General features: G+C 45.0%; 92 pseudogenes; all 92 read left to right on the forward strand.

The window, feature by feature from the left end:
• Positions 1-141: 141 nt before the first annotated feature.
• On the forward strand, positions 142-260 carry LOC140082954 (5S ribosomal RNA; annotated as a pseudogene).
• A 70-nt stretch (positions 261-330) lies between these two features.
• LOC140089445 (5S ribosomal RNA) lies at positions 331-449 on the forward strand (annotated as a pseudogene).
• Positions 450-519: 70 nt separating this feature from the next.
• On the forward strand, positions 520-638 carry LOC140079561 (5S ribosomal RNA; annotated as a pseudogene).
• Positions 639-897: 259 nt separating this feature from the next.
• On the forward strand, positions 898-1,016 carry LOC140094479 (5S ribosomal RNA; annotated as a pseudogene).
• Positions 1,017-1,275: 259 nt separating this feature from the next.
• Positions 1,276-1,394, forward strand: LOC140098460 (5S ribosomal RNA; annotated as a pseudogene).
• Positions 1,395-1,611: 217 nt separating this feature from the next.
• On the forward strand, positions 1,612-1,730 carry LOC140092997 (5S ribosomal RNA; annotated as a pseudogene).
• A 71-nt stretch (positions 1,731-1,801) lies between these two features.
• On the forward strand, positions 1,802-1,920 carry LOC140083997 (5S ribosomal RNA; annotated as a pseudogene).
• A 258-nt stretch (positions 1,921-2,178) lies between these two features.
• Positions 2,179-2,297, forward strand: LOC140098472 (5S ribosomal RNA; annotated as a pseudogene).
• Positions 2,298-2,367: 70 nt separating this feature from the next.
• On the forward strand, positions 2,368-2,486 carry LOC140089446 (5S ribosomal RNA; annotated as a pseudogene).
• Positions 2,487-2,556: 70 nt separating this feature from the next.
• Positions 2,557-2,675, forward strand: LOC140079562 (5S ribosomal RNA; annotated as a pseudogene).
• Positions 2,676-2,934: 259 nt separating this feature from the next.
• Positions 2,935-3,053, forward strand: LOC140094481 (5S ribosomal RNA; annotated as a pseudogene).
• A 259-nt stretch (positions 3,054-3,312) lies between these two features.
• LOC140098484 (5S ribosomal RNA) lies at positions 3,313-3,431 on the forward strand (annotated as a pseudogene).
• Positions 3,432-3,648: 217 nt separating this feature from the next.
• On the forward strand, positions 3,649-3,767 carry LOC140092998 (5S ribosomal RNA; annotated as a pseudogene).
• Positions 3,768-3,838: 71 nt separating this feature from the next.
• Positions 3,839-3,957, forward strand: LOC140083998 (5S ribosomal RNA; annotated as a pseudogene).
• Positions 3,958-4,216: 259 nt separating this feature from the next.
• Positions 4,217-4,335, forward strand: LOC140098499 (5S ribosomal RNA; annotated as a pseudogene).
• Positions 4,336-4,405: 70 nt separating this feature from the next.
• On the forward strand, positions 4,406-4,524 carry LOC140089447 (5S ribosomal RNA; annotated as a pseudogene).
• Positions 4,525-4,594: 70 nt separating this feature from the next.
• LOC140079563 (5S ribosomal RNA) lies at positions 4,595-4,713 on the forward strand (annotated as a pseudogene).
• A 259-nt stretch (positions 4,714-4,972) lies between these two features.
• LOC140089417 (5S ribosomal RNA) lies at positions 4,973-5,091 on the forward strand (annotated as a pseudogene).
• A 70-nt stretch (positions 5,092-5,161) lies between these two features.
• Positions 5,162-5,280, forward strand: LOC140095797 (5S ribosomal RNA; annotated as a pseudogene).
• Positions 5,281-5,350: 70 nt separating this feature from the next.
• LOC140098511 (5S ribosomal RNA) lies at positions 5,351-5,469 on the forward strand (annotated as a pseudogene).
• Positions 5,470-5,686: 217 nt separating this feature from the next.
• Positions 5,687-5,805, forward strand: LOC140098566 (5S ribosomal RNA; annotated as a pseudogene).
• A 71-nt stretch (positions 5,806-5,876) lies between these two features.
• On the forward strand, positions 5,877-5,995 carry LOC140089903 (5S ribosomal RNA; annotated as a pseudogene).
• A 258-nt stretch (positions 5,996-6,253) lies between these two features.
• On the forward strand, positions 6,254-6,372 carry LOC140089836 (5S ribosomal RNA; annotated as a pseudogene).
• Positions 6,373-6,442: 70 nt separating this feature from the next.
• LOC140089448 (5S ribosomal RNA) lies at positions 6,443-6,561 on the forward strand (annotated as a pseudogene).
• A 70-nt stretch (positions 6,562-6,631) lies between these two features.
• LOC140087829 (5S ribosomal RNA) lies at positions 6,632-6,750 on the forward strand (annotated as a pseudogene).
• A 70-nt stretch (positions 6,751-6,820) lies between these two features.
• LOC140094482 (5S ribosomal RNA) lies at positions 6,821-6,939 on the forward strand (annotated as a pseudogene).
• Positions 6,940-7,009: 70 nt separating this feature from the next.
• Positions 7,010-7,128, forward strand: LOC140098523 (5S ribosomal RNA; annotated as a pseudogene).
• A 217-nt stretch (positions 7,129-7,345) lies between these two features.
• On the forward strand, positions 7,346-7,464 carry LOC140092999 (5S ribosomal RNA; annotated as a pseudogene).
• Positions 7,465-7,535: 71 nt separating this feature from the next.
• Positions 7,536-7,654, forward strand: LOC140083999 (5S ribosomal RNA; annotated as a pseudogene).
• A 258-nt stretch (positions 7,655-7,912) lies between these two features.
• LOC140097617 (5S ribosomal RNA) lies at positions 7,913-8,031 on the forward strand (annotated as a pseudogene).
• A 70-nt stretch (positions 8,032-8,101) lies between these two features.
• Positions 8,102-8,220, forward strand: LOC140089449 (5S ribosomal RNA; annotated as a pseudogene).
• A 70-nt stretch (positions 8,221-8,290) lies between these two features.
• Positions 8,291-8,409, forward strand: LOC140079565 (5S ribosomal RNA; annotated as a pseudogene).
• A 259-nt stretch (positions 8,410-8,668) lies between these two features.
• On the forward strand, positions 8,669-8,787 carry LOC140094483 (5S ribosomal RNA; annotated as a pseudogene).
• Positions 8,788-8,857: 70 nt separating this feature from the next.
• Positions 8,858-8,976, forward strand: LOC140095798 (5S ribosomal RNA; annotated as a pseudogene).
• A 70-nt stretch (positions 8,977-9,046) lies between these two features.
• Positions 9,047-9,165, forward strand: LOC140098535 (5S ribosomal RNA; annotated as a pseudogene).
• Positions 9,166-9,382: 217 nt separating this feature from the next.
• On the forward strand, positions 9,383-9,501 carry LOC140096211 (5S ribosomal RNA; annotated as a pseudogene).
• Positions 9,502-9,572: 71 nt separating this feature from the next.
• On the forward strand, positions 9,573-9,691 carry LOC140084001 (5S ribosomal RNA; annotated as a pseudogene).
• A 69-nt stretch (positions 9,692-9,760) lies between these two features.
• Positions 9,761-9,879, forward strand: LOC140082956 (5S ribosomal RNA; annotated as a pseudogene).
• Positions 9,880-9,949: 70 nt separating this feature from the next.
• LOC140098486 (5S ribosomal RNA) lies at positions 9,950-10,068 on the forward strand (annotated as a pseudogene).
• Positions 10,069-10,138: 70 nt separating this feature from the next.
• LOC140093160 (5S ribosomal RNA) lies at positions 10,139-10,257 on the forward strand (annotated as a pseudogene).
• Positions 10,258-10,516: 259 nt separating this feature from the next.
• Positions 10,517-10,635, forward strand: LOC140094484 (5S ribosomal RNA; annotated as a pseudogene).
• A 70-nt stretch (positions 10,636-10,705) lies between these two features.
• Positions 10,706-10,824, forward strand: LOC140079566 (5S ribosomal RNA; annotated as a pseudogene).
• A 259-nt stretch (positions 10,825-11,083) lies between these two features.
• Positions 11,084-11,202, forward strand: LOC140084945 (5S ribosomal RNA; annotated as a pseudogene).
• A 259-nt stretch (positions 11,203-11,461) lies between these two features.
• On the forward strand, positions 11,462-11,583 carry LOC140087008 (5S ribosomal RNA; annotated as a pseudogene).
• Positions 11,584-11,653: 70 nt separating this feature from the next.
• On the forward strand, positions 11,654-11,772 carry LOC140096228 (5S ribosomal RNA; annotated as a pseudogene).
• A 70-nt stretch (positions 11,773-11,842) lies between these two features.
• On the forward strand, positions 11,843-11,961 carry LOC140084956 (5S ribosomal RNA; annotated as a pseudogene).
• Positions 11,962-12,031: 70 nt separating this feature from the next.
• LOC140085607 (5S ribosomal RNA) lies at positions 12,032-12,150 on the forward strand (annotated as a pseudogene).
• Positions 12,151-12,220: 70 nt separating this feature from the next.
• On the forward strand, positions 12,221-12,339 carry LOC140093000 (5S ribosomal RNA; annotated as a pseudogene).
• A 71-nt stretch (positions 12,340-12,410) lies between these two features.
• LOC140098306 (5S ribosomal RNA) lies at positions 12,411-12,529 on the forward strand (annotated as a pseudogene).
• Positions 12,530-12,787: 258 nt separating this feature from the next.
• On the forward strand, positions 12,788-12,906 carry LOC140079567 (5S ribosomal RNA; annotated as a pseudogene).
• A 70-nt stretch (positions 12,907-12,976) lies between these two features.
• Positions 12,977-13,095, forward strand: LOC140091866 (5S ribosomal RNA; annotated as a pseudogene).
• A 70-nt stretch (positions 13,096-13,165) lies between these two features.
• On the forward strand, positions 13,166-13,284 carry LOC140090781 (5S ribosomal RNA; annotated as a pseudogene).
• A 70-nt stretch (positions 13,285-13,354) lies between these two features.
• Positions 13,355-13,473, forward strand: LOC140098548 (5S ribosomal RNA; annotated as a pseudogene).
• Positions 13,474-13,690: 217 nt separating this feature from the next.
• LOC140099368 (5S ribosomal RNA) lies at positions 13,691-13,809 on the forward strand (annotated as a pseudogene).
• Positions 13,810-14,067: 258 nt separating this feature from the next.
• Positions 14,068-14,186, forward strand: LOC140090850 (5S ribosomal RNA; annotated as a pseudogene).
• Positions 14,187-14,256: 70 nt separating this feature from the next.
• On the forward strand, positions 14,257-14,375 carry LOC140088354 (5S ribosomal RNA; annotated as a pseudogene).
• A 70-nt stretch (positions 14,376-14,445) lies between these two features.
• LOC140098560 (5S ribosomal RNA) lies at positions 14,446-14,564 on the forward strand (annotated as a pseudogene).
• Positions 14,565-14,634: 70 nt separating this feature from the next.
• On the forward strand, positions 14,635-14,753 carry LOC140087853 (5S ribosomal RNA; annotated as a pseudogene).
• Positions 14,754-15,011: 258 nt separating this feature from the next.
• On the forward strand, positions 15,012-15,130 carry LOC140096261 (5S ribosomal RNA; annotated as a pseudogene).
• Positions 15,131-15,200: 70 nt separating this feature from the next.
• Positions 15,201-15,319, forward strand: LOC140095598 (5S ribosomal RNA; annotated as a pseudogene).
• Positions 15,320-15,389: 70 nt separating this feature from the next.
• On the forward strand, positions 15,390-15,508 carry LOC140089687 (5S ribosomal RNA; annotated as a pseudogene).
• A 70-nt stretch (positions 15,509-15,578) lies between these two features.
• Positions 15,579-15,697, forward strand: LOC140079568 (5S ribosomal RNA; annotated as a pseudogene).
• Positions 15,698-15,767: 70 nt separating this feature from the next.
• Positions 15,768-15,886, forward strand: LOC140078600 (5S ribosomal RNA; annotated as a pseudogene).
• Positions 15,887-16,293: 407 nt separating this feature from the next.
• Positions 16,294-16,412, forward strand: LOC140088593 (5S ribosomal RNA; annotated as a pseudogene).
• A 259-nt stretch (positions 16,413-16,671) lies between these two features.
• LOC140088594 (5S ribosomal RNA) lies at positions 16,672-16,790 on the forward strand (annotated as a pseudogene).
• Positions 16,791-16,860: 70 nt separating this feature from the next.
• Positions 16,861-16,979, forward strand: LOC140097621 (5S ribosomal RNA; annotated as a pseudogene).
• Positions 16,980-17,238: 259 nt separating this feature from the next.
• LOC140098416 (5S ribosomal RNA) lies at positions 17,239-17,357 on the forward strand (annotated as a pseudogene).
• Positions 17,358-17,427: 70 nt separating this feature from the next.
• Positions 17,428-17,546, forward strand: LOC140084167 (5S ribosomal RNA; annotated as a pseudogene).
• A 70-nt stretch (positions 17,547-17,616) lies between these two features.
• On the forward strand, positions 17,617-17,735 carry LOC140098572 (5S ribosomal RNA; annotated as a pseudogene).
• Positions 17,736-17,805: 70 nt separating this feature from the next.
• On the forward strand, positions 17,806-17,924 carry LOC140088252 (5S ribosomal RNA; annotated as a pseudogene).
• A 259-nt stretch (positions 17,925-18,183) lies between these two features.
• On the forward strand, positions 18,184-18,302 carry LOC140091688 (5S ribosomal RNA; annotated as a pseudogene).
• A 70-nt stretch (positions 18,303-18,372) lies between these two features.
• On the forward strand, positions 18,373-18,491 carry LOC140084967 (5S ribosomal RNA; annotated as a pseudogene).
• Positions 18,492-18,942: 451 nt separating this feature from the next.
• LOC140096229 (5S ribosomal RNA) lies at positions 18,943-19,061 on the forward strand (annotated as a pseudogene).
• A 451-nt stretch (positions 19,062-19,512) lies between these two features.
• On the forward strand, positions 19,513-19,631 carry LOC140085608 (5S ribosomal RNA; annotated as a pseudogene).
• A 70-nt stretch (positions 19,632-19,701) lies between these two features.
• On the forward strand, positions 19,702-19,820 carry LOC140093001 (5S ribosomal RNA; annotated as a pseudogene).
• Positions 19,821-20,268: 448 nt separating this feature from the next.
• LOC140088990 (5S ribosomal RNA) lies at positions 20,269-20,387 on the forward strand (annotated as a pseudogene).
• A 259-nt stretch (positions 20,388-20,646) lies between these two features.
• On the forward strand, positions 20,647-20,765 carry LOC140091307 (5S ribosomal RNA; annotated as a pseudogene).
• A 70-nt stretch (positions 20,766-20,835) lies between these two features.
• On the forward strand, positions 20,836-20,954 carry LOC140091867 (5S ribosomal RNA; annotated as a pseudogene).
• A 259-nt stretch (positions 20,955-21,213) lies between these two features.
• Positions 21,214-21,332, forward strand: LOC140098584 (5S ribosomal RNA; annotated as a pseudogene).
• A 217-nt stretch (positions 21,333-21,549) lies between these two features.
• LOC140099382 (5S ribosomal RNA) lies at positions 21,550-21,668 on the forward strand (annotated as a pseudogene).
• A 258-nt stretch (positions 21,669-21,926) lies between these two features.
• LOC140090852 (5S ribosomal RNA) lies at positions 21,927-22,045 on the forward strand (annotated as a pseudogene).
• A 70-nt stretch (positions 22,046-22,115) lies between these two features.
• On the forward strand, positions 22,116-22,234 carry LOC140088357 (5S ribosomal RNA; annotated as a pseudogene).
• A 782-nt stretch (positions 22,235-23,016) lies between these two features.
• On the forward strand, positions 23,017-23,135 carry LOC140098532 (5S ribosomal RNA; annotated as a pseudogene).
• A 70-nt stretch (positions 23,136-23,205) lies between these two features.
• On the forward strand, positions 23,206-23,324 carry LOC140089451 (5S ribosomal RNA; annotated as a pseudogene).
• A 70-nt stretch (positions 23,325-23,394) lies between these two features.
• Positions 23,395-23,513, forward strand: LOC140079569 (5S ribosomal RNA; annotated as a pseudogene).
• Positions 23,514-23,772: 259 nt separating this feature from the next.
• On the forward strand, positions 23,773-23,891 carry LOC140079570 (5S ribosomal RNA; annotated as a pseudogene).
• Positions 23,892-23,961: 70 nt separating this feature from the next.
• LOC140098564 (5S ribosomal RNA) lies at positions 23,962-24,080 on the forward strand (annotated as a pseudogene).
• A 70-nt stretch (positions 24,081-24,150) lies between these two features.
• LOC140086245 (5S ribosomal RNA) lies at positions 24,151-24,269 on the forward strand (annotated as a pseudogene).
• A 553-nt stretch (positions 24,270-24,822) lies between these two features.
• On the forward strand, positions 24,823-24,941 carry LOC140098334 (5S ribosomal RNA; annotated as a pseudogene).
• Positions 24,942-25,011: 70 nt separating this feature from the next.
• Positions 25,012-25,130, forward strand: LOC140086246 (5S ribosomal RNA; annotated as a pseudogene).
• Positions 25,131-25,200: 70 nt separating this feature from the next.
• LOC140090491 (5S ribosomal RNA) lies at positions 25,201-25,319 on the forward strand (annotated as a pseudogene).
• Positions 25,320-25,578: 259 nt separating this feature from the next.
• LOC140091319 (5S ribosomal RNA) lies at positions 25,579-25,697 on the forward strand (annotated as a pseudogene).
• Positions 25,698-26,110: the final 413 nt, after the last annotated feature.

Genomic DNA, 26,110 nt, shown 5'->3' on the forward strand with positions numbered 1-26,110 from the left:
CAGCGTTGCAGCTTAAGGCTTGGCAAGTACCAGCATGGGAGTCTGGCTGGGAATCCCAAGTTCTGTTGACCTTTTTGAACCTGAAAATTGTGTTAGTTTCTCTATGAGATAGTAAAACAAAGTAGAAATTAGGCAGCTGCTGTCAACGGCCATTCTAAGCTGAATGTGCCTGCTCTCTTCAGATCGCAGCAGCAATGCAGCTTAAGGCTTGGCAAGTACCAGCATGGGAGACTGGCTGGGAATCCCAAGTTCCGTTGACCTTTTTGAACCTGAAAATTGTTAGTTTCTCTGTCAAAGATGGTAAAAGAAGGTTCAAATTGAACAGCTGCTGTCAACGGCCATATTAAGCTGAATGTGCCTGCTCTCGTCAGATCGCAGCAGCAATGCAGCTTAAGGTTTGGCAAGTACCAGCATGGGAGACTGGCTGGGAATCCCAAGTTCTGTTGACCTTTTTGAACCTGAAAATTGTGTTAGTTTCTCTATGAGATAGTAAAAGAAGGTTCAAATTGAACAGCTGCTGTCAACGGCCATTCTAAGCTGAATGTGCCTGCTCTCGTCAGATCGCAGCAGCAATGCAGCTTAAGGCTTGGCAAGTACCAGCATGGGAGACTGGCTGGGAATCCCAAGTTCTGTTGACCTTTTTGAACCTTAAAATTGTGTTAGTTTCTCTATGAGATAGTAAAAGAAGGTTCAAATTGAACAGCTGCTGTCAACGGCCATTCTAAGCTGAATGTGTGTGCTCTTGTCAGATCGCAGCAGCGATGCAGCTTAAGGCTTGGCAAGTACCAGCATGGGAGACTGGCTGGGAATCCCAAGTTCTGTTGACCTTTTTGAACCTGAAAATTGTGTTAGTTTCTCTATGAGATAGTAAAAGAAGGTTCAAATTGAACAGCTGCTGTCAATGGCCATTCTAAGCTGAATGTGCCTGCTCTCGTCAGATCGCAGCAGCAATGCAGCTTAAGGCTTGGCAAGTACCAGCATGGGAGTCTGGCAGGGAATCCCAAGTTCCATTGACCTTTTTGAACCTGAAAATTGTGTTAGTTTCTCTATGAGATAGTAAAAGAAGGTTCAAATTGAACAGCTGCTGTCAACGGCCATTCTAAGCTGAATGTGCCTGCTCTCGTCAGATCGCAGCAGCAATGCAGCTTAAGGCTTGGCAAGTACCAGCATGGGAGACTGGCTGGGAATCCCAACTTCTGTTGTCCTTTTTGAACCTGAAAATTGTGTTAGTTTCTCTATGAGATAGTAAAAGAAGGTTCAAATTGAACAGCTGCTGTCAACGGCCATTCTAAGCTGAATGTGCCTGCTCTCGTCAGATCGCAGCAGCAATGCAGCTTAAGGCTTGGCAAGTACCAGCATGGGAGACTGGCTGGGAATCCCAAGTTCCGTTGACCTTTTTGAACCTGAAAATTGTGTTAGTTTCTCTATGAGATAGTAAAAGAAGGTTCAAATTGAACAGCTGCTGTCAACGCCCATTCTAAGCTAAGGCTTGGCAAGTACCAGCATGGGAGACTGGCTGGGAATCCCAAGTTCCGTTGACCTTTTTGAACCTGAAAATTGTGTTAGTTTCTCTATGAGATAGTAAAAGAAGGTTCAAATTGAACAGCTGCTGTCAACGGCCATTCTAAGCTGAATGTGCCTGCTCTCGTCAGATCGCAGCAGCAATGCAGCTTAAGGCTTGGCAAGTACCAGCATGGGAGACTGGCTGGGAATCATAAGTTCCGTTGACCTTTTTTTAACCTGAAAATTTTGTTAGTTTCTCTATGAGATAGTAAAAGAAGGTTCAAATTGAACAGCTGCTGTCAACGGCCATTCTAAGCTGAATGCGCCTGCTCTCGTCAGATCGCAGCAGCAATGCAGCTTAAGGCTTGGCAAGTACCAGCATGGGAGACTGGCTGGGAATCCCAAGTTCCATTGACTTTTTGAACCTGAAAATTGTGTTAGTTTCTCTATGAGATAGTAAAAGAAGGTTCAAATTGAACAGCTGCTGTCAACTGCCATTCTAAGCTGAATGTGCATGCTCTTGTCAGATCGCAGCAGCGTTGCAGCTTAAGGCTTGGCAAGTACCAGCATGGGAGTCTGGCTGGGAATCCCAAGTTCTGTTGACCTTTTTGAACCTGAAAATTGTGTTAGTTTCTCTATGAGATAGTAAAACAAAGTAGAAATTAGGCAGCTGCTGTCAACGGCCATTCTAAGCTGAATGTGCCTGCTCTCGTCAGATCGCAGCAGCAATGCAGCTTAAGGCTTGGCAAGTACCAGCATGGGAGACTGGCTGGGAATCCCAAGTTCCGTTGACCTTTTTGAACCTGAAAATTGTTAGTTTCTCTGTCAAAGATGGTAAAAGAAGGTTCAAATTGAACAGCTGCTGTCAACGGCCATATTAAGCTGAATGTGCCTGCTCTCGTCAGATCGCAGCAGCAATGCAGCTTAAGGTTTGGCAAGTACCAGCATGGGAGACTGGCTGGGAATCCCAAGTTCTGTTGACCTTTTTGAACCTGAAAATTGTGTTAGTTTCTCTATGAGATAGTAAAAGAAGGTTCAAATTGAACAGCTGCTGTCAACGGCCATTCTAAGCTGAATGTGCCTGCTCTCGTCAGATCGCAGCAGCAATGCAGCTTAAGGCTTGGCAAGTACCAGCATGGGAGACTGGCTGGGAATCCCAAGTTCTGTTGACCTTTTTGAACCTGAAAATTGTGTTAGTTTCTCTATGAGATAGTAAAAGAAGGTTCAAATTGAACAGCTGCTGTCAACGGCCATTCTAAGCTGAATGTGTGTGCTCTTGTCAGATCGCAGCAGCGATGCAGCTTAAGGCTTGGCAAGTACCAGCATGGGAGACTGGCTGGGAATCCCAAGTTCTGTTGACCTTTTTGAACCTGAAAATTGTGTTAGTTTCTCTATGAGATAGTAAAAGAAGGTTCAAATTGAACAGCTGCTGTCAATGGCCATTCTAAGCTGAATGTGCCTGCTCTCGTCAGATCGCAGCAGCAATGCAGCTTAAGGCTTGGCAAGTACCAGCATGGGAGTCTGGCAGGGAATCCCAAGTTCCATTGACCTTTTTGAACCTGAAAATTGTGTTAGTTTCTCTATGAGATAGTAAAAGAAGGTTCAAATTGAACAGCTGCTGTCAACGGCCATTCTAAGCTGAATGTGCCTGCTCTCGTCAGATCGCAGCAGCAATGCAGCTTAAGGCTTGGCAAGTACCAGCATGGGAGACTGGCTGGGAATCCCAACTTCTGTTGTCCTTTTTGAACCTGAAAATTGTGTTAGTTTCTCTATGAGATAGTAAAAGAAGGTTCAAATTGAACAGCTGCTGTCAACGGCCATTCTAAGCTGAATGTGCCTGCTCTCGTCAGATCGCAGCAGCAATGCAGCTTAAGGCTTGGCAAGTACCAGCATGGGAGACTGGCTGGGAATCCCAAGTTCCGTTGACCTTTTTGAACCTGAAAATTGTGTTAGTTTCTCTATGAGATAGTAAAAGAAGGTTCAAATTGAACAGCTGCTGTCAACGCCCATTCTAAGCTAAGGCTTGGCAAGTACCAGCATGGGAGACTGGCTGGGAATCCCAAGTTCCGTTGACCTTTTTGAACCTGAAAATTGTGTTAGTTTCTCTATGAGATAGTAAAAGAAGGTTCAAATTGAACAGCTGCTGTCAACGGCCATTCTAAGCTGAATGTGCCTGCTCTCGTCAGATCGCAGCAGCAATGCAGCTTAAGGCTTGGCAAGTACCAGCATGGGAGACTGGCTGGGAATCATAAGTTCCGTTGACCTTTTTTTAACCTGAAAATTTTGTTAGTTTCTCTATGAGATAGTAAAAGAAGGTTCAAATTGAACAGCCGCTGTCAACGGCCATTCTAAGCTGAATGCGCCTGCTCTCGTCAGATCGCAGCAGCAATGCAGCTTAAGGCTTGGCAAGTACCAGCATGGGAGACTGGCTGGGAATCCCAAGTTCCATTGACTTTTTGAACCTGAAAATTGTGTTAGTTTCTCTATGAGATAGTAAAAGAAGGTTCAAATTGTAACAGCTGCTGTCAACTGCCATTCTAAGCTGAATGTGCATGCTCTTGTCAGATCGCAGCAGCGTTGCAGCTTAAGGCTTGGCAAGTACCAGCATGGGAGTCTGGCTGGGAATCCCAAGTTCTGTTGACCTTTTTGAACCTGAAAATTGTGTTAGTTTCTCTATGAGATAGTAAAACAAAGTAGAAATTAGGCAGCTGCTGTCAACGGCCATTCTAAGCTGAATGTGCCTGCTCTCGTCAGATCGCAGCAGCAATGCAGCTTAAGGCTTGGCAAGTACCAGCATGGGAGACTGGCTGGGAATCCCAAGTTCCGTTGACCTTTTTGAACCTGAAAATTGTTAGTTTCTCTGTCAAAGATGGTAAAAGAAGGTTCAAATTGAACAGCTGCTGTCAACGGCCATATTAAGCTGAATGTGCCTGCTCTCGTCAGATCGCAGCAGCAATGCAGCTTAAGGTTTGGCAAGTACCAGCATGGGAGACTGGCTGGGAATCCCAAGTTCTGTTGACCTTTTTGAACCTGAAAATTGTGTTAGTTTCTCTATGAGATAGTAAAAGAAGGTTCAAATTGAACAGCTGCTGTCAACGGCCATTCTAAGCTGAATGTGCCTGCTCTCGTCAGATCGCAGCAGCAATGCAGCTTAAGGCTTGGCAAGTACCAGCATGGGAGACTGGCTGGGAATCCCAAGTTCTGTTGACCTTTTTGAACCTGAAAATTGTGTTAGTTTCTCTATGAGATAGTAAAAGAAGGTTCAAATTGAAAAGCTGCTGTCAACGGCCATTCTAAGCTGAATGTGTGTGCTCTTGTCAGATCGCAGCAGCGATGCAGCTTAAGGCTTGGCAAGTACCAGCATGGGAGACTGGCTGGGAATCCCAAGTTCTGTTGACCTTTTTGAACCTGAAAATTGTGTTAGTTTCTCTATGAGATAGTAAAAGAAGGTTCAAATTGAACAGCAGCTGTCAATGGCCATTCTAAGCTGAATGCGCCTGCTCTCGTCAGATCGCAGCAGCAATGCAGCTTAAGGCTTGGCAAGTACCAGCATGGGAGTCTGGCAGGGAATCCCAAGTTCCATTGACCTTTTTGAACCTGAAAATTGTGTTAGTTTCTCTATGAGATAGTAAAAGAAGGTTCAAATTGAACAGCTGCTGTCAACGGCCATTCTAAGCTGAATGTGCCTGCTCTCGTCAGATCGCAGCAGCAATGCAGCTTAAGGCTTGGCAAGTACCAGCATGGGAGACTGGCTGGGAATCCCAACTTCTGTTGACCTTTTTGAACCTGAAAATTGTGTTAGTTTCTCTATGAGATAGTAAAAGAAGGTTCAAATTGAACAGCTGCTGTCAACGGCCATTCTAAGCTGAATGTGCCTGCTCTCGTCAGATCGCAGCAGCAATGCAGCTTAAGGCTTGGCAAGTACCAGCATGGGAGACTGGCTGGGAATCCCAAGTTCCGTTGACCTTTTTGAACCTGAAAATTGTGTTAGTTTCTCTATGAGATAGTAAAAGAAGGTTCAAATTGAACAGCTGCTGTCAACGCCCATTCTAAGCTAAGGCTTGGCAAGTACCAGCATGGGAGACTGGCTGGGAATCCCAAGTTCCGTTGACCTTTTTGAACCTGAAAATTGTGTTAGTTTCTCTATGAGATAGTAAAAGAAGGTTCAAATTGAACAGCTGCTGTCAACGGCCATTCTAAGCTGAATGTGCCTGCTCTCGTCAGATCGCAGCAGCAATGCAGCTTAAGGCTTGGCAAGTACCAGCATGGGAGACTGGCTGGGAATCATAAGTTCCGTTAACCTTTTTTTAACCTGAAAATTTTGTTAGTTTCTCTATGAGATAGTAAAAGAAGGTTCAAATTGAACAGCTGCTGTCAACGGCCATTCTAAGCTGAATGTGCCTGCTCTCGTCAGATCGCAGCAGCAATGCAGCTTAAGGCTTGGCAAGTACCAGCATGGGAGACTGGCTGGGAATCCCAAGTTCCATTGACTTTTTGAACCTGAAAATTGTGTTAGTTTCTCTATGAGATAGTAAAAGAAGGTTCAAATTGAACAGCTGCTGTCAACTGCCATTCTAAGCTGAATGTGCATGCTCTTGTCAGATCGCAGCAGCGTTACAGCTTAAGGCTTGGCAAGTACCAGCATGGGAGTCTGGCTGGGAATCCCAAGTTCTGTTGACCTTTTTGAACCTGAAAATTGTGTTAGTTTCTCTATGAGATAGTAAAACAAAGTAGAAATTAGGCAGCTGCTGTCAACGGCCATTCTAAGCTGAATGTGCATGCTCTCGTCAGATCGCAGCAGCAATGCAGCTTAAGGCTTGGCAAGTACCAGCATGGGAGACTGGCTGGGAATCCCAAGTTCCGTTGACCTTTTTGAACCTGAAAATTGTTAGTTTCTCTGTCAAAGATGGTAAAAGAAGGTTCAAATTGAACAGCTGCTGTCAACGGCCATATTAAGCTGAATGTGCCTGCTCTCGTCAGATCGCAGCAGCAATGCAGCTTAAGGTTTGGCAAGTACCAGCATGGGAGACTGGCTGGGAATCCCAAGTTCTGTTGACCTTTTTGAACCTGAAAATTGTGTTAGTTTCTCTATGAGATAGTAAAAGAAGGTTCAAATTGAACAGCTGCTGTCAACGGCCATTCTAAGCTGAATGTGCCTGCTCTCGTCAGATCGCAACAGCAATGCAGCTTAAGGCTTGGCAAGTACCAGCATGGGAGACTGGCTGGGAATCCCAAGTTCTGTTGACCTTTTTGAACCTGAAAATTGTGTTAGTTTCTCTATGAGATAGTAAAAGAAGGTTCAAATTGAACAGCAGCTGTCAATGGCCATTCTAAGCTGAATGTGCCTGCTCTCGTCAGATCGCAGCAGCAATGCAGCTTAAGGCTTGGCAAGTACCAGCATGGGAGTCTGGCAGGGAATCCCAAGTTCCATTGACCTTTTTGAACCTGAAAATTGTGTTAGTTTCTCTATGAGATAGTAAAAGAAGGTTCAAATTGAACAGCTGCTGTCAACGGCCATTCTAAGCTGAATGTGCCTGCTCTCGTCAGATCGCAGCAGCAATGCAGCTTAAGGCTTGGCAAGTACCAGCATGGGAGACTGGCTGGGAATCCCAAGTTCCGTTGACCTTTTTGAACCTGAAAATTGTGTTAGTTTCTCTATGAGATAGTAAAAGAAGGTTCAAATTGAACAGCTGCTGTCAACGCCCATTCTAAGCTAAGGCTTGGCAAGTACCAGCATGGGAGACTGGCTGGGAATCCCAAGTTCCGTTGACCTTTTTGAACCTGAAAATTGTGTTAGTTTCTCTATGAGATAGTAAAAGAAGGTTCAAATTGAACAGCTGCTGTCAACGGCCATTCTAAGCTGAATGTGCCTGCTCTCGTCAGATCGCAGCAGCAATGCAGCTTAAGGCTTGGCAAGTACCAGCATGGGAGACTGGCTGGGAATCATAAGTTCCGTTGACCTTTTTTTAACCTGAAAATTTTGTTGGTTTCTCTATGAGATAGTAAAAGAAGGTTCAAATTGAACAGCTGCTGTCAACGGCCATTCTAAGCTGAATGCGCCTGCTCTCGTCAGATCGCAGCAGCAATGCAGCTTAAGGCTTGGCAAGTACCAGCATGGGAGACTGGCTGGGAATCCCAAGTTCCATTGACTTTTTGAACCTGAAAATTGTGTTAGTTTCTCTATGAGATAGTAAAAGAAGGTTCAAATTGAACAGCTGCTGTCAACTGCCATTCTAAGCTGAATGTGCATGCTCTTGTCAGATCGCAGCAGCGTTGCAGCTTAAAACTTGGCAAGTACCAGCATGGGAGTCTGGCTGGGAATCCCAAGTTCTGTTGACCTTTTTGAACCTGAAAATTGTGTTAGTTTCTCTATGAGATAGTAAAACAAAGTAGAAATTAGGCAGCTGCTGTCAACGGCCATTCTAAGCTGAATGTGCCTGCTCTCGTCAGATCGCAGCAGCAATGCAGCTTAAGTCTTGGCAAGTACCAGCATGGGAGACTGGCTGGGAATCCCTAGTTACGTTGACCTTTTTGAACCTGAAAATTGTTAGTTTCTCTGTCAAAGATGGTAAAAGAAGGTTCAAATTGAACAGCTGCTGTCAACGGCCATATTAAGCTGAATGTGCCTGCTCTCGTCAGATCGCAGCAGCAATGCAGCTTAAGGTTTGGCAAGTACCAGCATGGGAGACTGGCTGGGAATCCCAAGTTCTGTTGACCTTTTTGAACCTGAAAATTGTGTTAGTTTCTCTATGAGATAGTAAAAGAAGGTTCAAATTGAACAGCTGCTGTCAACGGCCATTCTAAGCTGAATGTGCCTGCTCTCGTCAGATCGCAGCAGCAATGCAGCTTAAGGCTTGGCAAGTACCAGCATGGGAGACTGGCTGGGAATCCCAAGTTCTGTTGACCTTTTTGAACCTGAAAATTGTGTTAGTTTCTCTATGAGATAGTAAAAGAAGGTTCAAATTGAACAGCTGCTGTCAACGGCCATTCTAAGCTGAATGTGTGTGTTCTTGTCAGATCGCAGCAGCGATGCAGCTTAAGGCTTGGCAAGTACCAGCATGGGAGACTGGCTGGGAATCCCAAGTTCTGTTGACCTTTTTGAACCTGAAAATTGTGTTAGTTTCTCTATGAGATAGTAAAAGAAGGTTCAAATTGAACAGCTGCTGTCAATGGCCATTCTAAGCTGAATGTGCCTGCTCTCGTCAGATCGCAGCAGCAATGCAGCTTAAGGCTTGGCAAGTACCAGCATGGGAGTCTGGCAGGGAATCCCAAGTTCCATTGACCTTTTTGAACCTGAAAATTGTGTTAGTTTCTCTATGAGATAGTAAAAGAAGGTTCAAATTGAACAGCTGCTGTCAACGGCCATTCTAAGCTGAATGTGCCTGCTCTCGTCAGATCGCAGCAGCAATGCAGCTTAAGGCTTGGCAAGTACCAGCATGGGAGACTGGCTGGGAATCCCAACTTCTGTTGACCTTTTTGAACCTGAAAATTGTGTTAGTTTCTCTATGAGATAGTAAAAGAAGGTTCAAATTGAACAGCTGCTGTCAACGGCCATTCTAAGCTGAATGTGCCTGCTCTCGTCAGATCGCAGCAGCAATGCAGCTTAAGGCTTGGCAAGTACCAGCATGGGAGACTGGCTGGGAATCCCAAGTTCCGTTGACCTTTTTGAACCTGAAAATTGTGTTAGTTTCTTTATGAGATAGTAAAAGAAGGTTCAAATTGAACAGCTGCTGTCAACGCCCATTCTAAGCTAAGGTTTGGCAAGTACCAGCATGGGAGACTGGCTGGGAATCCCAAGTTCCGTTGACCTTTTTGAACCTGAAAATTGTGTTAGTTTCTCTATGAGATAGTAAAAGAAGGTTCAAATTGAACAGCTGCTGTCAACGGCCATTCTAAGCTGAATGTGCCTGTTCTCGTCAGATCGCAGCAGCAATGCAGCTTAAGGCTTGGCAAGTACCAGCATGGGAGACTGGCTGGGAATCATAAGTTCCGTTGACCTTTTTATAACCTGAAAATTTTGTTAGTTTCTCTATGAGATAGTAAAAGAAGGTTCAAATTGAACAGCTGCTGTCAACGGCCATTCTAAGCTGAATGCGCCTGCTCTCGTCAGATCGCAGCAGCAATGCAGCTTAAGGCTTGGCAAGTACCAGCATGGGAGACTGGCTGGGAATCCCAAGTTCCATTGACTTTTTGAACCTGAAAATTGTGTTAGTTTCTCTATGAGATAGTAAAACAAAGTAGAAATTAGGCAGCTGCTGTCAACGGCCATTCTAAGCTGAATGTGCCTGCTCTCTTCAGATCGCAGCAGCAATGCAGCTTAAGGCTTGGCAAGTACCAGCATGGGAGACTGGCTGGGAATCCCAAGTTCCGTTGACCTTTTTGAACCTGAAAATTGTTAGTTTCTCTGTCAAAGATGGTAAAAGAAGGTTCAAATTGAACAGCTGCTGTCAACGGCCATATTAAGCTGAATGTGCCTGCTCTCGTCAGATCGCATCAGCAATGCAGCTTAAGGTTTGGCAAGTACCAGCATGGGAGACTGGCTGGGAATCCCAAGTTCTGTTGACCTTTTTGAACCTGAAAATTGTGTTAGTTTCTCTATGAGATAGTAAAAGAAGGTTCAAATTGAACAGCTGCTGTCAACGCCCATTCTAAGCTGAATGTGCCTGCTCTCGTCAGATCGCAGCAGCAATGCAGCTTAAGGCTTGGCAAGTACCAGCATGGGAGACTGGCTGGGAATCCCAAGTTCTGTTGACCTTTTTGAACCTGAAAATTGTGTTAGTTTCTCTATGAGATAGTAAAAGAAGGTTCAAATTGAACAGCTGCTGTCAACGGCCATTCTAAGCTGAATGTGTGTGTTCTTGTCAGATCGCAGCAGCGATGCAGCTTAAGGCTTGGCAAGTACCAGCATGGGAGACTGGCTGGGAATCCCAAGTTCTGTTGACCTTTTTGAACCTGAAAATTGTGTTAGTTTCTCTATGAGATAGTAAAAGAAGGTTCAAATTGAACAGCTGCTGTCAATGGCCATTCTAAGCTGAATGTGCCTGCTCTCGTCAGATCGCAGCAGCAATGCAGCTTAAGGCTTGGCAAGTACCAGCATGGGAGTCTGGCAGGGAATCCCAAGTTCCATTGACCTTTTTGAACCTGAAAATTGTGTTAGTTTCTCTATGAGATAGTAAAAGAAGGTTCAAATTGAACAGCTGCTGTCAACGGCCATTCTAAGCTGAATGTGCCTGCTCTCGTCAGATCGCAGCAGCAATGCAGCTTAAGGCTTGGCAAGTACCAGCATGGGAGACTGGCTGGGAATCCCAAGTTCTGTTGACCTTTTTGAACCTGAAAATTGTGTTAGTTTCTCTATGAGATAGTAAAAGAAGGTTCAAATTGAACAGCTGCTGTCAACGGCCATTCTAAGCTGAATGTGTGTGCTCTTGTCAGATCGCAGCAGCGATGCAGCTTAAGGCTTGGCAAGTACCAGCATGGGAGACTGGCTGGGAATCCCAAGTTCTGTTGACCTTTTTGAACCTGAAAATTGTGTTAGTTTCTCTATGAGGTAGTAAAATAAGGTTCAAATTGAACAGTTGCTGTCAACGGCCATTCTAAGCTGAATGTGCCTGCTCTCGTCAGATCGCAGCAGCAATGCAGCTTAAGGCTTGGCAAGTACCAGCATGGGAGACTAGCTGGGAATCCCAAGTTCCGTTGACCTTTTTGAACCTGAAAATTGTGTTAGTTTCTCTATGAGATAGTAAAAGAAGGTTCAAATTGAACAGCTGCTGTCAACAGCCATTCTAAGCTGAATGTGCATGCTCTGGTCAGATCGCAGCAGCAATGCAGCTTAAGGCTTTGCAAGTACCAGCATGGGAGACTGGCTGGGAATCCCAAGTTCTGTTGACATTTTTGAACCTGAAAATTGTGTTAGTTTCTCTATGAGATAGTAAAAGAAGGTTCAAATTGAACAACTGCTGTCAACGGCCATTCTACTAAGCTTAATGTGCCTGCTCTCGTCAGATCGCAGCAGCAAAGCAGCTTAAGGCTTGGCAAGTACCAGCATGGGAGACTGGCTGGGAATCCCAAGTTCCGTTGACCTTTTTGAACCTGAAATTTGTGTTAGTTTCTCTATGAGATAGTAAAAGAAGGTTCAAATTGAACAGCTGCTCTCAACGGCCATTCTAAGCTGAATGTGCCTGCTCTCGTCAGATCGCAGCAGCAATGCAGCTTAAGGCTTGGCAAGTACCAGCATGGGAGACTGGCTGGGAATCCTAAGTTCTGTTGACCTTTTTGAACCTGAAAATTGTGTTAGTTTCTCTATGAGGTAGTAAAATAAGGTTCAAATTGAACAGTTGCTGTCAACGGCCATTCTAAGCTGAATGTGCCTGCTCTCGTCAGATCGCAGCAGCAATGCAGCTTAAGGCTTGGCAAGTACCAGCATGGGAGACTAGCTGGGAATCCCAAGTTCCGTTGACCTTTTTGAACCTGAAAATTGTGTTAGTTTTTCTATGAGATAGTAAAAGAAGGTTCAAATTGAACAGCTGCTGTCAACGGCCATTCTAAGCTGAATGTGCCTGCTCTCGTCAGATCGCAGCAGCAATGCAGCTTAAGGCTTGGCAAGTACCAGCATGGGAGACTGGCTGGGAATCCCATGTTCCGTTGACCTTTTTGAACCTGAAAATTGTGTTAGTTTCTCTATGAGATAGTAAAAGAAGGTTCAAATTGAACAGCTGCTGTCAACGGCCATTCTAAGCTGAATGTGCCTGCTCTCGTCAGATCGCAGCAGCAATGCAGCTTAAGGCTTGGCAAGTACCAGCATGGGAGACTGGCTGGGAATCATAAGTTCCGTTGACCTTTTTTTAACCTGAAAATTGTGTTAGTTTCTCTATGAGATAGTAAAAGAAGGTTCAAATTGAACAGCTGCTGTCAACGGCCATTCTAAGCTGAATGCGCCTTCTCTCGTCAGATCGCAGCAGCAATGCAGCTTAAGGCTTGGCAAGTACCAGCATGGGAGACTGGCTGGGAATCCCAAGTTCCATTGACTTTTTGAACCTGAAAATTGTGTTAGTTTCTCTATGAGATAGTAAAAGAAGGTTCAAATTGAACAGCTGCTGTCAACTGCCATTCTAAGCTGAATGTGCATGCTCTTGTCAGATCGCAGCAGCGTTGCAGCTTAAGGCTTGGCAAGTACCAGCATGGGAGTCTGGCTGGGAATCCCAAGTTCTGTTGACCTTTTTGAACCTGAAAATTGTGTTAGTTTCTCTATGAGATAGTTAAACAAAGTAGAAATTAGGCAGCTGCTGTCAACGGCCATTCTAAGCTGAATGTGCCTGCTCTCGTCAGATCGCAGCAGCAATGCAGCTTAAGGCTTGGCAAGTACCAGCATGGGAGACTGGCTGGGAATCCCAAGTTCTGTTGACCTTTTTGAACCTGAAAATTGTGTTAGTTTCTCTATGAGATAGTAAAAGAAGGTTCAAACTGAACAGCTGCTGTCAACGGCCATTCTAAGCTGAATGTGCCTGCTCTCGTCAGATCGCAGCAGCAATGCAGCTTAAGGCTTGGCATGTACCAGCATGGGAGACTGGCTGGGAATCCTAAGTTCCGTTGACCTTTTTGAGCCTGAAAATTGTGTTAGTTTCTCTATGAGATAGTAAAAGAAGGTTCAAATTGAACAGCTGCTGTCAACGGCCATTCTAAGCTGAATGTGCCTGCTCTCGTCAGATCGCAGCAGCAATGCAGCTTAAGTCTTGGAAAGTACCAGCATGGGAGACTGGCTGGGAATCCCAAGTTCTGTTGACTTTTTTGAACCTGAAAATTGTGTTAGTTTCTCTATGAGATAGTAAAAGAAGGTTCAAATTGAACAGCTGCTGTCAACGGCCATTCTAAGCTGAATGTGCCTGCTCTCGTCAGATCGCAGCAGCAATGCAGCTTAAGGCTTGGCAAGTACCAGCATGGGAGACTGGCTGGGAATCCCAAGTTCCGTTGACCTTTTTGAACCTGAAAATTGTGTTAGTTTCTCTATGAGATAGTAAAAGAAGGTTCAAATTGAACAGCTGCTGTCAACGCCCATTCTAAGCTAAGGCTTGGCAAGTACCAGCATGGGAGACTGGCTGGGAATCCCAAGTTCCATTGACCTTTTTGAACCTGAAAATTGAGTTAGTTTCTCTATGAGATAGTAAAAGAAGGTTCAAATTGAACAGCTGCTGTCAACGGCCATTCTAAGCTGAATGTGCCTGCTCTCATCAGATCGCAGCAGCAATGCAGCTTAAGGCTTGGCAAGTACCAGCATGGGAGACTGGCTGGGAATCCCAAGTTCCGTTGACCTTTTTGAACCTGAAAATGTGTTAGTTTCTCTATGAGATAGTAAAAGAAGGTTCAAATTGAACAGCTGCTGTCAACGGCCATTCTAAGCTGAATGTGCATGCTCTTGTCAGATCGCAGCAGCGTTGCAGCTTAAGGCTTGGCAAGTACCAGCATGGGAGACTGCCTGGGAATCCCAAATTCTGTTGACCTTTTTGAACCTGAAAATTGTGTTAGTTTCTCTATGAGATAGTAAAAGAAAGTAGAAATTAGGCAGCTGCTGTCAACGGCCATTCTAAGCTGAATGTGCCTGCTCTCGTCAGATCGCAGCAGCAATGCAGCTTAAGGCTTGGCAAGTACCAGCATGGGAGACTGGCTGGGAATCCCACGTTCTGTTGACCTTTTTGAACCTGAAAATTGTTAGTTTCTCTGTCAAAGATGGTAAAAGAAGGTTCAAATTGAACAGCTGCTGTCAACGGCCATTCTAAGCTGAATGTGCCTGCTCTCGTCAGATCGCAGCAGCAATGCAGCTTAAGGTTTGGCAAGTACCAGCATGGGAGACTGGCTGGGAATCCCAAGTTCTGTTGACCTTTTTGAACCTGAAAATTGTGTTAGTTTCTCTATGAGATAGTAAAAGAAGGTTCAAATTGAACAGCTGCTGTCAACGGCCATTCTAAGCTGAATGTGCCTGCTCTCGTCAGATCGCAGCAGCAATGCAGCTTAAGGCTTGGCAAGTACCAGCATGGGAGACTGGCTGGGAATCCCAAGTTCCGTTGACCTTTTTGAACCTGAAAATTGTGTTAGTTTCTCTATGAGATAGTAAAAGAAGGTTCAAATTGAACAGCTGCTGTCAACGCCCATTCTAAGCTGAATGTGCCTGCTCTCATCAGATCGCAGCAGCAATGCAGCTTAAGGCTTGGCAAGTACCAGCATGGGAGACTGGCTGGGAATCCCAAGTTCCGTTGACCTTTTTGAACCTGAAAATGTGTTAGTTTCTCTATGAGATAGTAAAAGAAGGTTCAAATTGAACAGCTGCTGTCAACGGCCATTCTAAGCTGAATGTGTATGCTCTTGTCAGAGCGCAGCAGCGTTTCAGCTTAAGGCTTGGCAAGTACCAGCTTGGGAGACTGCCTGGGAATCCCAAGTTCTGTTGACCTTTTTGAACCTGAAAATTGTGTTAGTTTCTCTATGAGATAGTAAAAGAAAGTAGAAAGTAGGCAGCTGCTGTCAACGGCCATTCTAAGCTGAATGTGCCTGCTCTCGTCAGATCGCAGCAGCAATGCAGATTAAGGCTTGGCAAGTACCAGCATGGGAGACTGGCTGGGAATCCCACGTTCCGTTGACCTTTTTGAACCTGAAAATTGTTAGTTTCTCTGTCAAAGATGGTAAAAGAAGGTTCAAATTGAACAGCTGCTGTCAACGGCCATTCTAAGCTGAATGTGCCTGCTCTCGTCAGATCGCAGCAGCAATGCAGCTTAAGGTTTGGCAAGTACCAGCATGGGAGACTGGCTGGGAATCCCAAGTTCTGTTTACCTTTTTGAACCTGAAAATTGTGTTAGTTTCTCTATGAGATAGTAAAAGAAGGTTCAAACTGAACAGCTGCTGTCAACGGCCATTCTAAGCTGAATGTGCCTGCTCTCGTCAGATCGCAGCAGCAATGCAGCTTAAGGCTTGGCAAGTACCAGCATGGGAGACTGGCTGGGAATCCCAAGTTCTGTTGAACTTTTTGAACCTGAAAATTGTGTTAGTTTCTCTATGAGATAGTAAAAGAAGGTTCAAATTGAACAGCTGCTGTCAACGGCCATTCTAAGCTGAATGTGCCTGCTCTCGTCAGATCGCAGCAGCAATGCAGCTTAAGGCTTGGCAAGTACCAGCATGGGAGACTGGCTGGGAATCCCAAGTTCTGTTGACCTTTTTGAACCTGAAAATTGTGTTAGTTTCTCTATGAGATAGTAAAAGAAGGTTCAAATTGAACAACTGCTGTCAACGGCCATTCTAAGCTGAATGTGCCTGCTCTCGTCAGATCGCAGCAGCAATGCAGCTTAAGGCTTGGCAAGTACCAGCATGGGAGACTGGCTGGGAATCCCAAGTTCCGTTGACTTTTTTTTAACCTGAAAATTGTGTTAGTTTCTCTATGAGATAGTAAAAGAAGGTTCAAATTGAACAGCTGCTGTCAACGCCCATTCTAAGCTAAGGCTTGGCAAGTACCAGCATGGGAGACTGGCTGGGAATCCCAAGTTCCATTGACCTTTTTGAACCTGAAAATTGAGTTAGTTTCTCTATGAGATAGTAAAAGAAGGTTCAAATTGAACAGCTGCTGTCAACGGCCATTCTAAGCTGAATGTGCATGCTCTTGTCAGATCGCAGCAGCGTTGCAGCTTAAGGCTTGGCAAGTACCAGCATGGGAGACTGGCTGGGAATCCCAAGTTCTGTTGACCTTTTTGAACATGAAAATTGTGTTAGTTTCTCTATGAGATAGTAAAAGAAAGTAGAAATTAGGCAGCTGCTGTCAACGGCCATTCTAAGCTGAATGTGCCTGCTCTCGTCAGATCGCAGCAGCAATGCAGCTTAAGGCTTGGCAAGTACCAGCATGGGAGACTGGCTGGGAATCCCACGTTCCGTTGACCTTTTTGAACCTGAAAATTGTTAGTTTCTCTGTCAAAGATGGTAAAAGAAGGTTCAAATTGAACAGCTGCTGTCAACGGCCATTCTAAGCTGAATGTGCATGCTCTTGTCAGATCGCAGCAGCGTTGCAGCTTTAGGCTTGGCAAGTACCAGCATGGGAGACTGGCTGGGAATCCCAAGTTCTGTTGACCTTTTTGAACATGAAAATTGTGTTAGTTTCTCTATGAGATAGTAAAAGAAAGTAGAAATTAGGCAGCTGCTGTCAACGGCCATTCTAAGCTGAATGTGCCTGCTCTCGTCAGATCGCAGCAGCAATGCAGCTTAAGGCTTGGCAAGTACCAGCATGGGAGACTGGCTGGGAATCCCACGTTCCGTTGACCTTTTTGAACCTGAAAATTGTTAGTTTCTCTGTCAAAGATGGTAAAAGAAGGTTCAAATTGAACAGCTGCTGTCAACGGCCATTCTAAGCTGAATGTGCATGCTCTCGTCAGATCGCAGCAGCAATGCAGCTTAAGGTTTGGCAAGTACCAGCATGGGAGACTGGCTGGGAATCCCAAGTTCTGTTGACCTTTTTGAACCTGAAAATTGTGTTAGTTTCTCTATGAGATAGTAAAAGAAGGTTCAAATTGAACAGCTGCTGTCAACGGCCATTCTAAGCTGAATGTGCCTGCTCTCGTCAGATCGCAGCAGCGATGCAGCCTAAGGCTTGGCAAGTACCAGCATGGGAGAGTGGCTGGGAATCCCAAGTTCTGTTGACCTTTTTGAACCTGAAAATTGTGTTAGTTTCTCTATGAGATAGTAAAAGAAGGTTCAAATTGAACAGCTGCTGTCAACGGCCATTCTAAGCTGAATGTGCCTGCTCTCGTCAGATCGCAGCAGCAATGCAGCATAAGGCTTGGCAAGTACCAGCATGGGAGACTGGCTGGGAATCCCACGTTCTGTTGACCTTTTTGAACCTGAAAATTGTGTTAGTTTCTCTATGAGATAGTAAAAGAAGGTTCAAATTGAACAGCTGCTGTCAACGGCCATTCTAAGCTGAATGTGCCTGCTCTCGTCAGATCGCAGCAGCAATGCAGCTTAAGGCTTGGAAAGTACCAGCATGGGAGACTGGCTGGGAATCCCAAGTTCCGTTGACCTTTTTGAACCTGAAAATTGTGTTAGTTTCTCTATGAGATAGTAAAAGAAGGTTCAAATTGAACAGCTGCTGTCAACGGCCATTCTAAGCTGAATGTGCCTGCTCTCGTCAGATCGCAGCAGCAATGCAGCTTAAGGCTTGGCAAGTACCAGCATGGGAGACTGGCTGGGAATCCCAAGTTCCGTTGACCTTTTTGAACCTGAAAATTGTTAGTTTCTCTGTCAAAGATGGTAAAAGAAGGTTCAAATTGAACAGCTGCTGTCAACGGCCATTCTAAGCTGAATGTGCCTGCTCTCGTCAGATCGCAGCAGCAATGCAGCTTAAGGCTTGGCAAGTACCAGCATGGGAGACTGGCTGCGAATCCCAAGTTCCGTTGACCTTTTTGAACCTGAAAATTGTGTTAGTTTCTCTATGAGATTGTAAAAGAAGGTTCAAATTGAACAGCTGCTGTCAACGGCCAATCTAAGCTGAATGTGCGTGCTCTTGTCAAATCGCAGCAGCGATGCAGCTTAAGGCTTAGCAAGTACCAGCATGGGAAACTGGCTGGGAATCCCAAGTTCTGTTGACATTTTTGAACCTGAAAATTGTGTTAGTTTCTCTATGAGATAGTAAAAGAAGGTTCAAATTGAACAGCTGCTGTCAATGGCCATTCTAAGCTGAATGTGCCTGCTCTCGTCAGATCGCAGCAGCAATGCAGCTTAAGGCTTGGCAAGTACCAGCATGGGAGACTGGCTGGGAATCCTAAGTTCTGTTGACCTTTTTGAACCTGAAAATTGTGTTAGTTTCTCTATGAGGTAGTAAAATAAAGTTCAAATTGAACAGTTGCTGTCAACGGCCATTCTAAGCTGAATGTGCCTGCTCTCGTCAGATCGCAGCAGCAATGCAGCTTAAGGCTTGGCAAGTACCAGCATGGGAGACTAGCTGGGAATCCCAAGTTCCGTTGACCTTTTTGAACCTGAAAATTGTGTTAGTTTCTCTATGAGATAGTAAAAGAAGGTTCAAATTGAACAGCTGCTGTCAACAGCCATTCTAAGCTGAATGTGCATGCTCTGGTCAGATCGCAGCAGCAATGCAGCTTAAGGCTTTGCAAGTACCAGCATGGGAGACTGGCTGGGAATCCCAAGTTCTGTTGACATTTTTGAACCTGAAAATTGTGTTAGTTTCTCTATGAGATAGTAAAAGAAGGTTCAAATTGAACAACTGCTGTCAACGGCCATTCTACTAAGCTTAATGTGCCTGCTCTCGTCAGATCGCAGCAGCAATGCAGCTTAAGGCTTGGCAAGTACCAGCATGGGAGACTGGCTGGGAATCCCAAGTTCCGTTGACCTTTTTGAACCTGAAATTTGTGTTAGTTTCTCTATGAGATAGTAAAAGAAGGTTCAAATTGAACAGCTGCTCTCAACGGCCATTCTAAGCTGAATGTGCCTGCTCTCGTCAGATCGCAGCAGCAATGCAGCTTAAGGCTTGGCAAGTACCAGCATGGGAGACTGGCTGGGAATCCTAAGTTCTGTTGACCTTTTTGAACCTGAAAATTGTGTTAGTTTCTCTATGAGGTAGTAAAATAAGGTTCAAATTGAACAGTTGCTGTCAACGGCCATTCTAAGCTGAATGTGCCTGCTCTCGTCAGATCGCAGCAGCAATGCAGCTTAAGGCTTTGCAAGTACCAGCATGGGAGACTGGCTGGGTATCCCAAGTTCTGTTGACATTTTTGAACCTGAAAATTGTGTTAGTTTCTCTATGAGATAGTAAAAGAAGGTTCAAATTGAACAGCTGCTGTCAACGGCCATTCTACTAAGCTTAATGTGCCTGCTCTCGTCAGATCGCAGCAGCAATGCAGCTTAAGGCTTGGCAAGTACCAGCATGGGAGACTGGCTGGGAATCCCAAGTTCCGTTGACCTTTTTGAACCTGAAAATTGTGTTAGTTTTTCTATGAGATAGTAAAAGAAGGTTCAAATTGAACAGCTGCTGTCAACGGCCATTCTAAGCTGAATGTGCCTGCTCTCGTCAGATCGCAGCAGCAATGCAGCTTAAGGCTTGGCAAGTACCAGCATGGGAGACTGGCTGGGAATCCCATGTTCCGTTGACCTTTTTGAACCTGAAAATTGTGTTAGTTTCTCTATGAGATAGTAAAAGAAGGTTCAAATTGAACAGCTGCTGTCAACGGCCATTCTAAGCTGAATGTGCCTGCTCTCGTCAGATCGCAGCAGCAATGCAGCTTAAGGCTTGGCAAGTACCAGCATGGGAGACTGGCTGGGAATCATAAGTTCCGTTGACCTTTTTTTAACCTGAAAATTGTGTTAGTTTCTCTATGAGATAGTAAAAGAAGGTTCAAATTGAACAGCTGCTGTCAACGGCCATTCTAAGCTGAATGCGCCTGCTCTCGTCAGATCGCAGCAGCAATGCAGCTTAAGGCTTGGCAAGTACCAGCATGGGAGACTGGCTGGGAATCCCAAGTTCCATTGACTTTTTGAACCTGAAAATTGTGTTAGTTTCTATATGAGATAGTAAAAGAAGGTTCAAATTGAACAGCTGCTGTCAACTGCCATTCTAAGCTGAATGTGCATGCTCTTGTCAGATCGCAGCAGTGTTGCAGCTTAAGGCTTGGCAAGTACCAGCATGGGAGTCTGGCTGGGAATCCCAAGTTCTGTTGACCTTTTTGAACCTGAAAATTGTGTTAGTTTCTCTATGAGATAGTTAAACAAAGTAGAAATTAGGCAGCTGCTGTCAACGGCCATTCTAAGCTGAATGTGCCTGCTCTTGTCAGATCGCAGCAGCAATGCAGCTTAAGGCTTGGCAAGTACCAGCATGGGAGACTGGCTGGGAATCCCAAGTTCCGTTGACCTTTTTGAACCTGAAAATTGTTAGTTTCTCTGTCAAAGATGGTAAAAGAAGGTTCAAATTGAACAGCTGCTGTCAACGGCCATTCTAAGCTGAATGTGCCTGCTCTCGTCAGATCGCAGCAGCAATGCAGCTTAAGGCTTGGCAAAAACCAGCATGGGAGACGGGCTGGGAATCCCAAGTTCTGTTGACCTTTTTGAACCTGAAAATTGTGTTAGTTTCTCTATGAGATAGTAAAAGAAGGTTCAAATTGAACAGCTGCTGTGAACGGCCATTCTAAGCTGAATGTGCCTGCTCTCGTCAGATCGCAGCAGCAATGCAGCTTAAGGCTTGGCAAGTACCAGCATGGGAGACTGGCTGGGAATCCCAAGTTCTGTTGACCTTTTTGAACCTGAAAATTGTGTTAGTTTCTCTATGAGATAGTAAAAGAAGGTTCAAACTGAACAGCTGCTGTCAACGGCCATTCTAAGCTGAATGTGCCTGCTCTCGTCAGATCGCAGCAGCAATGCAGCTTAAGGCTTGGCATGTACCAGCATGGGAGACTGGCTGGGAATCCTAAGTTCCGTTGACCTTTTTGAGCCTGAAAATTGTTTTAGTTTCTCTATGAGATAGTAAAAGAAGGTTCAAATTGAACAGCTGCTGTCAACGGCCATTCTAAGCTGAATGTGCCTGCTCTCGTCAGATCGCAGCAGCAATGCAGCTTAAGGCTTGGAAAGTACCAGCATGGGAGACTGGCTGGGAATCCCAAGTTCTGTTGACTTTTTTGAACCTGAAAATTGTGTTAGTTTCTCTTTGAGATAGTAAAAGAAGGTTCAAATTGAACAGCTGCTGTCAACGGCCATTCTAAGCTGAATGTGCCTGCTCTCGTCAGATCGCAGCAGCAATGCAGCTTAAGGCTTGGCAAGTACCAGCATGGGAGACTGGCTGGGAATCCCAAGTTCCGTTGACCTTTTTGAACCTGAAAATTGTGTTAGTTTCTCTATGAGATAGTAAAAGAAGGTTCAAATTGAACAGCTGCTGTCAACGCCCATTCTAAGCTAAGGCTTGGCAAGTACCAGCATGGGAGACTGGCTGGGAATCCCAAGTTCCATTGACCTTTTTGAACCTGAAAATTGAGTTAGTTTCTCTATGAGATAGTAAAAGAAGGTTCAAATTGAACAGCTGCTGTCAACGGCCATTCTAAGCTGAATGTGCCTGCTCTCATCAGATCGCAGCAGCAATGCAGCTTAAGGCTTGGCAAGTACCAGCATGGGAGACTGGCTGGGAATCCCAAGTTCCGTTGACCTTTTTGAACCTGAAAATGTGTTAGTTTCTCTATGAGATAGTAAAAGAAGGTTCAAATTGAACAGCTGCTGTCAACGGCCATTCTAAGCTGAATGTGCATGCTCTTGTCAGATCGCAGCAGCGTTGCAGCTTAAGGCTTGGCAAGTACCAGCATGGGAGACTGCCTGGGAATCCCAAATTCTGTTGACCTTTTTGAACCTGAAAATTGTGTTAGTTTCTCTATGAGATAGTAAAAGAAAGTAGAAATTAGGCAGCTGCTGTCAACGGCCATTCTAAGCTGAATGTGCCTGCTCTCGTCAGATCGCAGCAGCAATGCAGCTTAAGGCTTGGCAAGTACCAGCATGGGAGACTGGCTGGGAATCCCACGTTCTGTTGACCTTTTTGAACCTGAAAATTGTTAGTTTCTCTGTCAAAGATGGTAAAAGAAGGTTCAAATTGAACAGCTGCTGTCAACGGCCATTCTAAGCTGAATGTGCCTGCTCTCGTCAGATCGCAGCAGCAATGCAGCTTAAGGTTTGGCAAGTACCAGCATGGGAGACTGGCTGGGAATCCCAAGTTCTGTTGACCTTTTTGAACCTGAAAATTGTGTTAGTTTCTCTATGAGATAGTAAAAGAAGGTTCAAATTGAACAGCTGCTGTCAACGCCCATTCTAAGCTAAGGCTTGGCAAGTACCAGCATGGGAGACTGGCTGGGAATCCCAAGTTCCGTTGACCTTTTTGAACCTGAAAATGTGTTAGTTTCTCTATGAGATAGTAAAAGAAGGTTCAAATTGAACAGCTGCTGTCAACGGCCATTCTAAGCTGAATGTGCCTGCTCTCGTCAGATCGCAGCAGCAATGCAGCTTAAGGCTTGGAAAGTACCAGCATGGGAGACTGGCTGGGAATCCCAAGTTCTGTTGACTTTTTTGAACCTGAAAATTGTGTTAGTTTCTCTATGAGATAGTAAAAGAAGGTTCAAATTGAACAGCTGCTGTCAACGGCCATTCTAAGCTGAATGTGCATGCTCTTGTCAGATCGCAGCAGCGTTGCAGCTTAAGGCTTGGCAAGTACCAGCATGGGAGACTGGCTGGGAATCCCAAGTTCCGTTGACCTTTTTGAACCTGAAAATGTGTTAGTTTCTCTATGAGATAGTAAAAGAAGGTTCAAATTGAACAGCTGCTGTCAACGGCCATTCTAAGCTGAATGTGCATGCTCTTGTCAGATCGCAGCAGCGTTGCAGCTTAAGGCTTGGCAAGTACCAGCATGGGAGGCTGGCTGGGAATCCCAAGTTCTGTTGACCTTTTTGAACCTGAAAATTGTGTTAGTTTCTCTATGAGATAGTAAAAGAAAGTAGAAATTAGGCAGCTGCTGTCAACGGCCATTCTAAGCTGAATGTCCCTGCTCTCGTCAGATCACAGCAGCAATGCAGCTTAAGGCTTGGCAAGTACCAGCATGGGAGACTGGCTGGGAATCCCACGTTCCGTTGACCTTTTTGAACCTGAAAATTGTTAGTTTCTCTGTCAAAGATGGTAAAAGAAGATTCAAATTGAACAGCTGCTGTCAACGGCCATATTAAGCTGAATGTGCCTGCTCTCGTCAGATCGCAGCAGCAATGCAGCTTAAGGTTTGGCAAGTACCAGCATGGGAGACTGGCTGGGAATCCCAAGTTCTGTTGACCTTTTTGAACCTGAAAATTGTGTTAGTTTCTCTATGAGATAGTAAAAGAAGGTTCAAATTGAACAGCTGCTGTCAACGGCCATTCTAAGCTGAATGTGCCTGCTCTCGTCAGATCGCAGCAGCAATGCAGCTTAAGGCTTGGCAAGTACCAGCATGGGAGACTGGCTGGGAATCCCAAGTTCTGTTGACCTTTTTGAACCTGAAAATTGTGTTAGTTTCTCTATGAGATAGTAAAAGAAGGTTCAAATTGAACAGCTGCTGTCAATGGCCATTCTAAGCTGAATGTGCCTGCTCTCGTCAGATCGCAGCAGCAATGCAGCTTAAGGCTTGGCAAGTACCAGCATGGGAGACTGGCAGGGAATCCCAAGTTCCATTGACCTTTTTGAACCTGAAAATTGTGTTAGTTTCTCTATGAGATAGTAAAAGAAGGTTCAAATTGAACAGCTGCTGTCAACGGCCATTCTAAGCTGAATGTGCCTGCTCTCGTCAGATCGCAGCAGCAATGCAGCTTAAGGCTTGGCAAGTACCAGCATGGGAGACTGGCTGGGAATCCCAAGTTCTGTTGACCTTTTTGAACCTGAAAATTGTATTAGTTTCTCTATGAGATAGTAAAAGAAGGTTCAAATTGAACAGCTGCTGTCAACGGCCATTCTAAGCTGAATGTGCTTGCTCTCGTCAGATCGCAGCAGCAATGCAGCTTAAGGTTTGGCAAGTACCAGCATGGGAGACTGGCTGGGAATCCCATGTTCTGTTGACCTTTTTGAACCTGAAAATTGTTAGTTTCTCTGTCAAAGATGGTAAAAGAAGGTTCAAATTGAACAGCTGCTGTCAACGGCCATTCTAAGCTGAATGTGCCTGCTCTCGTCAGATCGCAGCAGCAATGCAGCTTAAGGTTTGGCAAGTACCAGCATGGGAGACTGGCTGGGAATCCCAAGTTCCGTTGACCTTTTTGAACCTGAAAATTGTGTTAGTTTCTCTATGAGATAGTAAAAGAAGGTTCAAATTGAACAGCTGCTGTCAACGCCCATTCTAAGCTAAGGCTTGGCAAGTACCAGCATGGGAGACTGGCTGGGAATCCCAAGTTCCGTTGACCTTTTTGAACCTGAAAATTGTGTTAGTTTCTCTATGAGATAGAAAAAGAAGGTTCAAATTGAACAGCTGCTGTCAACGCCCATTCTAAGCTAAGGCTTGGCAAGTACCAGCATGGGAGACTGGCTGGGAATCCCAAGTTCCATTGACCTTTTTGAACCTGAAAATTGAGTTAGTTTCTCTATGAGATAGTAAAAGAAGGTTCAAATTGAACAGCTGCTGTCAACGGCCATTCTAAGCTGAATGTGCATGCTCTTGTCAGATCGCAGCAGCGTTGCAGCTTAAGGCTTGGCAAGTACCAGCATGGGAGACTGCCTGGGAATCCCAAGTTCTGTTGACCTTTTTGAACCTGAAAATTGTGTTGGTTTCTCTATGAGATAGTAAAAGAAAGTAGAAATTAGGCAGCTGCTGTCAACGGCCATTCTAAGCTGAATGTGCCTGCTCTCGTCAGATCGCAGCAGCAATGCAGCTTAAGGCTTGGCAAGTACCAGCATGGGAGACTGGCTGGGAATCCCACATTCCGTTGACCTTTTTGAACCTGAAAATTGTTAGTTTCTCTGTCAAATATGGTAAAAGAAGGTTCAAATTGAACAGCTGCTGTCAACGGCCATTCTAAGCTGAATGTGCCTGCTCTCGTCAGATCGCAGCAGCAATGCAGCTTAAGGTTTGGCAAGTACCAGCATGGGAGACTGGCTGGGAATCCCAAGTTCCGTTGACCTTTTTGAACCTGAAAATTGTGTTAGTTTCTCTATGAGATAGTAAAAGAAGGTTCAAACTGAACAGCTGCTGTCAACGGCCATTCTAAGCTGAATGTGCCTGCTCTCGTCAGATCACAGCAGCAATGCAGCTTAAGGCTTGGCAAGTACCAGCATGGGAGACTGGCTGGGAATCCCAAGTTCTGTTGACCTTTTTGAACCTGAAAATTGTGTTAGTTTCTCTATGAGATAGTAAAAGAAGGTTCAAATTGAACAGCTGCTGTCAACGGCCATTCTAAGCTGAATGTGCCTGCTCTCGTCAGATCGCAGCAGCAATGCAGCTTAAGGCTTGGCAAGTACCAGCATGGGAGACTGGCTGGGAATCCCAAGTTCTGTTGACATTTTTGAACCTGAAAATTGTGTTAGTTTCTCTATGAGATAGTAAAAGAAGGTTCAAATTGAACAACTGCTGTCAACGGCCATTCTAAGCTGAATGTGCCTGCTCTCGTCAGATCGCAGCAGCAATGCAGCTTAAGGCTTGGCAAGTACCAGCATGGGAGACTGGCTGAGAATCTCAAGTTCCGTTGACCTTTTTGAACCTGAAAATTGTGTTAGTTTCTCTATGAGATAGTAAAAGAAGGTTCAAATTGAACAGCTGCTGTCAACGCCCATTCTAAGCTGAATGTGCCTGCTCTTGTCAGATTGCAGGAGCTATGCAGCTTAAGGCTTGGCAAGTACCAGCATGGGAGACTGGCTGGGAATCCCAAGTTCCATTGACCTCTTTGAACCTGAAAATTGTGTTAGTTTCTCTATGAGATAGTAAAAGAAGGTTCAAATTGAACAGCTGCTGTCAACGGCCATTCTAAGCTGAATGTGCGTGCTCTTGTCAGATCGCAGCAGCGATGCAGCTTAAGGCTTGGCAAGTACCAGCATGGGAGACTGGCTGGGAATCCTAAGTTCTTTTGACCTTTTTGAACCTGAAAATTGTGTTAGTTTCTCTATG

The sequence above is a fragment of the Engystomops pustulosus genome, chromosome 9 (genome assembly GCF_040894005.1).
Source record: "Engystomops pustulosus chromosome 9, aEngPut4.maternal, whole genome shotgun sequence".
Classification (NCBI taxonomy): domain Eukaryota; kingdom Metazoa; phylum Chordata; class Amphibia; order Anura; family Leptodactylidae; genus Engystomops; species Engystomops pustulosus.